Genomic DNA, 7,575 nt, shown 5'->3' with positions numbered 1-7,575 from the left:
GACAAATAGCAAGTGCTTAATAAATGTTTATTGACTGATAACTCTCAAGGGAGGAAATCCATGCAATTAAAAGCTGTATGGAAAAATGCTCCTAAGCACTATTAGGAAAACGCTAACTTGCCATCCATCAGATCGGCAGAAACGACCACAAAGGGAAAACGCCAACTGTCGAGGGACTTCAGGAAGGCGGGCCCACTAATGCGCCGTGGGCTCACCCTTTCTGCAAAGTAATCAAGAACCACACCAGGAAGTCCCCAGACTTAACAGCCTTTGATCCAGCGGTGACTAGTGGGTTCATACCGCCCAGAGATCAGAAAAAGAAGGAAAGAATCCTTATGTGCAAAAAGATTTATGGCAGCATTTTTTTCTTACGTCAAAGAAATGGAAACAGTGGGTGCCCACTGAGGGACGGCTGAACAAACTCTGGTATCTGAATGTAATGGATTATTAGTGCCATAAGGACTGATGAAACTGTAGATTCAGAGACACCTGAATTTTATAAGCTGATGCAGAGTAAAGCGATTGGAAATTGAAGGGTAATTTATTTCATATTGTAAAGAAAAAACAACTTCAAAGACTTAAGAACTCTGATCAATGCAATGACCAGTGACTTCAGACGACCAACATTATGCAGCATGCTATCATCCACTGCCTTGACGTGCAGATATACCATACCCTACTGTGATGTATAAAAAGTTAGAGACATAGTTCCTGGGTAATTAATCATGCCAGCAATAATTAATAAAAGGGGTTTGTGACACTCTCAAATGCCAAAGACCCTTCAAGGAACCCACTCGATGCTTATGTGCCTTTGGAAGAGTGGGTGCTCCTGAGGGTGGCAAGAGACCGATTGTTTCACAATTAATGAGAAGAATGATTATAATGACAGGTGCACCTATCTTAATGAGGAGGTGGGGGAGCTGAGTGACTCTGATCACTCAGTCTTGGTCAAAGAGACTTATCTCTACCCCTCTCACCTGTCTAGGGTAATTTAGATGAAAGAATCTAGTCCCCTGCCAGAGTGACCTTAGATGAAATTCTTTGTAAGGTTCTCTAGTTGGCAACAGCTCCATCGAGGTAAGATGGTCTAGGTGGGGTAAATTTTGGGGGAAGGCCAGAGATCTCCCCAATAACTTCCTCAGGGAGGAAAGGAGGATTAGTAATAGTGGTGCTAAAAAGCACAAGGAGATGAGAATGAAGACTGCTCCAGGGAGAACAAAGAAGGCTCAGAGGCAAATTCAGTCTGGACGAGAACACACTTCCCAACGATGAACTTCGGCCTCCGGCAGCGTCCCTGGCACAAGCCTCGCTGAACACAGGCAGAGAGGCCAGCTGCCACCTGGCTGACTCCGTGGTCAAGAATCAGCTGGCCATGGCAGCCCTAAAAAAAAGAAAGTGCACGGCTGTTCTCGGCGGGGCGTAGCCCCTCCCCCTTATGCAGCGGGGGGGGGGGGCGAGAAGAGGAAGCTCTGTCTTCCGACAGCAGAAGAAGGTTACCAGGAAAAGACGACAGGACGCTGATTTGTTAATGCCACAGACGCTCGGCTCGTTTCCCAAGGCCACGACCTAAGCGAGCCAGACCAGGACCCATCCAGCATCTTAGAACTGGCCAAGTGAACGATCGTGTAATTACAGCGACCCACTCACCTGGACCGCCGCTTCTCTGGATTCCTCCTGGCGTCCAGGGTGCCTCCCTTCGCTCCAACTGGGAGATCACGTCTGGCTTGGACGCTGTTTGTTAGGAAAGGGAGATTACTGGCGACGGGGCCACTCCAGAATGGTACGCCACGCTCTTTCTTCTGGGAGGCACGCGACAGCGGTCCACTCAGCATCACGAATTCCATCACAAGCAGACCAAGGATTGTGTCGCTGAGACTGGAAGGATGGGCCACACAGGAGGTCTGGTCTCAGACAATATTAATTCCATTTGATCCACAGCCTGTTACGATGGGGGAACCTCAGTGTCTTCAATTATCTGACTTTGGACTTCAGAAAACGGAATGGAGAGGTAAAACGTCAGGGCCCCAATTTTTAAGCGTAAGAAGAAAGACATTTCAAAAGCACCACGCATCTCTGGGACAGAAGAGGATTAACATACCTGGTCTTTGCATTCCAAACAGCAGTTGTGCAGCCTTCAAGATGACCCTCTACAGATCTGCCACGCCCTCCCCCCAAAAAAGGGCAGATTCTGAATCACTGCAGAAAGCTGTCCTTGCCCAGGCGGACCAGGTTCCTGTAGTTTTCCAGCATCACATCCCTGTACAGTTCCTTCTGAGGAGGGGCCAGGCGCCGCCATTCTGTCCGGGTGAACTCCACAGCAACATCCTGGAGAGTCACCGATTCCTGATAATGTAAATAAAAGTGTTTATTGAGGGACCAGCCCTCATATAAACCCTAGATGGAAGGGATGGTCAAGTAGTGGAGGAAACAGCTCTCTAGGGAACTGAGGCTCCAGTGTGCTTCAGTCAATCACTGGGAGTATTGGCAAATTAAAAAAATCAGAACTGAAGATGTTTTGGATTTAATTACACACACACATTCTGGTCCCATAAATGCTTACATCATTATCTAATTATTCTTACAGCATTTTGAAAAACTTAAGACCCGTATACGTAACTCTAGACTGACGGATGACAAGGCCAAATCTTTATTTACTTAGTTGCTGGGAGTAGGGCATCTCAGATTGAAAACAGCTGGAGGTGCTAGGGTATTACAATAACAACTACATGAAGGATCTGCCATGCTTATAGGGATTTTGGTACGACAGGAAGAAGCAGGTTGGGACAACTACAGCCACTTCCAGGCTAAAGCCCAAAGGCACAGAATGATTAAAGTATCCATAGTTCCAACTGATTTTGAGTGAGAACAGCATAAGCAGCCAGGTGAGTGACAGGATACCACACCCACCGAGGTGCCCACGACTAAGAAATTTCTTTATCTATGCATTTTTTTAACACTTTGCCTCAATGCCAAATAGTACAATAAATTCTGACTTATCGAAAGCATCTTATGAAGAGAGGCATATTTCACTTAAAATGAGACCATAATTCAATTCCACCTGGATCTACTTCCCAAATGTATCACACTGAATCTCAAGGTACAATTCTAATTATTTTGTATTATATGTTTCACAAAGCATTTCATGGTATGGGGCCCACTATTTCTGCTTAATCTGCTGCCAAAGTTTATAAAAATGGCAGCCTGATATTAGGTTTTAATCTGCCCCAATCATCTTACTTAAAAGCACATTTTAATTTAGTTCAGACCCTGGTTTTAAATCGACTAATGGTAATGCTTAAAATCTCAGTTAGAACCAACAGCTTTCAGTTTACTCACAGCTCTCTGTAACTTTTCTCTCCTTTCAAATCAAGCTGCAATTGCTATCATTGAAGTTTCCATAGATTCACACACTTCCACTTAGACAAAACCAACACTCCCCTCAAACCATTCTTTCAACATCTTCTCCAGCCTATCTGTCTCTCCCACAGTTGCAAAACCCATCACACCTTCCTTATTTATTCCAATAGTATTTCAGACTATTATTCTCTGATCTTTACAGAATTCCTACATTGTTGTTAAATCAAACCAATGACTAGTCAAAGACTTTTACTTTACTTAGAATCCAATCAGTCACAACTCTGTTACACCCCGTGACACAGAAGCGCCAACAATCCTTTTAAGATTTTCTTAGCAATTGTAAAAACGTTAACAGCTTCCAAAAAAGTTGGTCTATTTAAATGACACTCAAGTTCTGGTATATTATAAGTAACATAAAGCATTATCAAATAGATTTCAAATTGTTTTCTTAAGTAAGCTTTTTTTTTGTAGGCAAGAAGCAAAAATTCAAATACATAAAAAAATGGGTAGGACTCTAACATACATCAAAATTTCTAAGATCCAAACACACACCAACTCAAAAGTTTTTTCTACATTGGTTTCTACTTCACTTTAATTTGTAAAACTCCCAACTATCCAAGTAGAGTTTCTAATCAAATCCTATTTGCCTTTTGGTTGGTCCCCAATTCATACCAACTTTCCTCTTTTCCATGAGTTAACACTTGAAACTGTTTGGGGGCAAAGAAGCCAGACTGTTCCCCTGATGCAAACTGAACATAATCTCCAAACCTTAATTTTGGGGTTCAATTAAACCTGGATTTACAAGTTCTAACAGTCAAGACCAATTCCCAATTAAAACGTTAATTAGTTTGAAACAAATTACTTGGGTAAATAAAGAGCAGGTAAAAGTTAAGCTGTTGCCACATTCTAACCCCACCTCTGCATCAATGACCTTTCTGATAACTCGGCTCTGTGTGGCAGGGAGATCTGAACAGCTCAGACAGCAACACTGCCCATGGAAAGGGGCTCATCCAAATTCACTGGCTGGGGAGGGGAAAGGGGGGCACTTGGAGAGGAGGCAGCAAGCGCTGCTCTCAAACGCTGCTTTCTCACGGCGATTTCGGCTACTTCGGCTCCCGTTTTCTGTAAAATTTCTTCCAGGTTCCCCAGGGTTAAACCTGTCATTTCCCACTGCGGCTAGAATAAAGGCAAACACACAGCATGACCACACCTCCCCTCCCCCACTGGGGGCCAAGATGGGGAGAAGACGAAAAGAAAAGATTTGCTTTTTACTCAAAGACACAAACGGCCCTCCACAAAGACACACAAAAGTGCAGAACACGTACCCAGCGGCCGTCCTGTTTTTAGGGGGACCTGCTGGAATGGATCCAGAATTGCCCCTCTGTCTTTGAACAAACCCCACCTCCAGGAGCCGGGAACTCGACCAGAAAGGAGAGGGGGCTCAGGATAGAGAGATCACTTACCCAAGCCGAACCACCGAGTGGAGTCTGAATTGTACATAAAGGGCCCCTGCTGGTAGCAGATGTCTGAGGTTGAAACTGGCCGCCGGCCTGGCAGGGGTTGAATTGAGGCAAGAGAATTCAGTTTGGGGCCCCACGGAGCACCAAAGTGCTGGAGTGCCCAAGAGGCCAGAGAGGGGCTGGACTAAATGTATTTCGACAGGAAGGGAATCGCGTGAGTCTGAGAAGCTGTTACTCAGGTTGTTTTGCATAAAAACCAAAAATCCATAGAGAAGGCCAGAGAGGCCCCGGGAGCAGTAACATCTGGGCAGCACGGGGCTCCTTCCCTCCCCCCTTTCTTTTTAAACTGGTTTCAATTGCCCTTCTGCGATCAGGCAAGGTCAGCTCATGAAGTCATCTGCATTCACTATCCCTCAGTAAATGCTTATTGAAAATAGTCTCTCCTCTCTTCCTGCAGGTTCATCCTCTTTGATGTTGGGCTGTTAGGTGTATTTGTCATTGCCAATAGCCATTTATTAAGTGTCTTCAGTTACATTAAATGGTGCTTCAATGAGGGATGGATTGGAGCGGGGAACAGACCCCAAAAGTCCAGTGTGAGGGGACGAGGATCTGCGCCAGGGTGGGGGCGGTGTGGGATGAGAGAAGGTGGCCTACTGGACTGGCCCCACACTGGAGGCGGCGAGGAGAGAGGGTGAGGAGATGGAATGTCTAGAACAGCAAGGAGACCGGCGTGAACAGAGAGAAGAGTATGTGGTGGCGGTCTCAAAGAGGACCACGCCATCAGGGAGGATGCCGCCACACACAAGTGAATGGATATAAGTGAAGGCTGGCGTGCCGAGTCACCAGCCTCACCCTCTTCTCCTGAGCCCTCTGGGTCCACCGGCAGGACATAGATCAGGATGATCAGAGGCGGCCTTGGAGGCAGTGAGAGACCTCGGCCTTCTAAATCTAAGGCCTTTCCCAGGTCTCAGTTTGACTGAGGGCGATGCCCGTTCAGTGATTAAGGCTAGGTAAGAATTGAGGCAGAGAACAGCCTCTTTGACCTAGTCAAAAAAAAAAAAAATCAATCTGTTGAGAGCAAGGCCCTCAGGGTTTCTGGGAGTAAGGCATAAGAAGATGACACTGTTAGGGGGAAAAGCCACAGGAGACACCTGATGAATTCATGATGAATATGAAAAGCATGAGAGCCAGAGCAATGCTGCATCAGAGGCTGTGCCTATATTCCTTTTTGACATGACTAAGTCTGGCCTCAGTTACATTATCTGCAATGCAGTGTATGGTGTGGCTTAGGCTCTTCATGCAAAGCTTCTGATGAAATCAGAGACTGCATCTGAAGAAGCTGGAGAAAGCTGGGTGCCTCGTCCCTGGCAGGTATGTTTCCTTCAGGAACTGGTCTTGTCCATTGCTGATTCTTGATATTCTGACCATGGAACTTACAGTAGGGCCTTCTCTCAAAGAATTTCTGAACTCTACAAGTGATCTGAGCAGGGCAGCACAGAGTGCAGTTACCACAAAACTCATATTCTTCAAATTATATCTTTCTCCATTTAGCTTATGTTAGTTTTATCTTTGGGGGAACTTTCTGGTCACATTGTTAACATATATTGAACTTTGGTCACTTAAAGTTGTGAATCTTTTTCAGATGAACCATTACTTTACTGCTTAAAATTGCCTCACCTATCTTATAATCATGAAGATGATTTTTTGAGCCCATGAAACACTTTACTTTTTATCTCCATTACTTTTCATTTTATTAACTTTTAATTCCAATTTCTCCCTTTCATTTCTATGATCAAATTGAAATTCTCTGTTTTGTATTCAAAGCCCTTCAACATCTGACTCACCCCATAATTTCTCAGGTTTCTTATATCTTAAACCTCACTATCATGTACTTCGAAGTTAGTGACACTGTCCTCCTTACAATTCCTCACACAAAATGTTCCATATCCCTACTGCAAATATTTTCATTGGCTGTCCCACATATTTTGTATTTTCTCTCTTCTCCTTTTCATCTGTTGTCTTCTCTGGCTTCCTTCAAATCCAGACTAAGACTCCACTTTCTATGGAATCTCCTTATCCCTCTTAATGCAACTGACTTTCTTCTGTTGATTATCCTCATTTCCCCCTTTTATGCCTTTTTTCTACACAGTTGTTTGCATGTTGTCTCCCCCCAACACTGGGAGCTCCTTCAGGGAAGGGACTGTCTTTTGCTTTGCTATGTAACCACATTTAGCAGAATTTCTGGCATATAATAAGTGCTTAATCAATGCTTGTTGACTCTTGGCACACTGACTGATTTGAACCATCCTCTAACCTTCTAGAGGTTTTTTGGGTTTTGTCTCCATTATGCTAAAATTGGGTGTCCCCCAGTGTTCTGTCCTCAGCTTTCCTCTCTTCCTTCAATAATACTTCACTTGGTGATCTCACTAACTGCCATGGTTTCAATGATCATCTCTATCCTGATGATTCTTGAATCTTCTTAGCCAGCCTTAACCTCTTTGTCACATGTGAAATTTATCAAAAAAGTAAACTGAAGAAATTCTCTGAGCGAGATAATCATTTATAGATAGGTCACCAAACATATTAATAAAGAATTGGTTGAATGGCACTGCCTCTGGCCAAAAGATCCTGAATTTAAGATCCAAATCATTTTTATATGAAAAGAAGAAAGAACAGACAAAAGTCATATAATTGGTTAGGGGATAAGCAACATGACGGAGTTTGAGAATCATAATTGGTTACGATAAAAGAAAGTAGG

General features: G+C 44.1%; 1 pseudogene; it reads right to left on the bottom strand.

Annotated features, from left to right (window-relative positions):
* The window catches only part of LOC114031217, a 5,424-nt pseudogene extending 3,592 nt beyond the window's left edge, over positions 1–1,832 (bottom strand).
* Between the last annotated feature and the right edge of the window lie 5,743 nt (positions 1,833–7,575).

Source organism: Vombatus ursinus, unplaced genomic scaffold, assembly GCF_900497805.2.
Source record: "Vombatus ursinus unplaced genomic scaffold, bare-nosed wombat genome assembly UNPS02015098.1, whole genome shotgun sequence".
Lineage (NCBI taxonomy): Eukaryota > Metazoa > Chordata > Mammalia > Diprotodontia > Vombatidae > Vombatus > Vombatus ursinus.
Note: the sequence above shows the minus strand (reverse complement) of the source record. Positions and strands in the feature narration are given on the sequence as shown.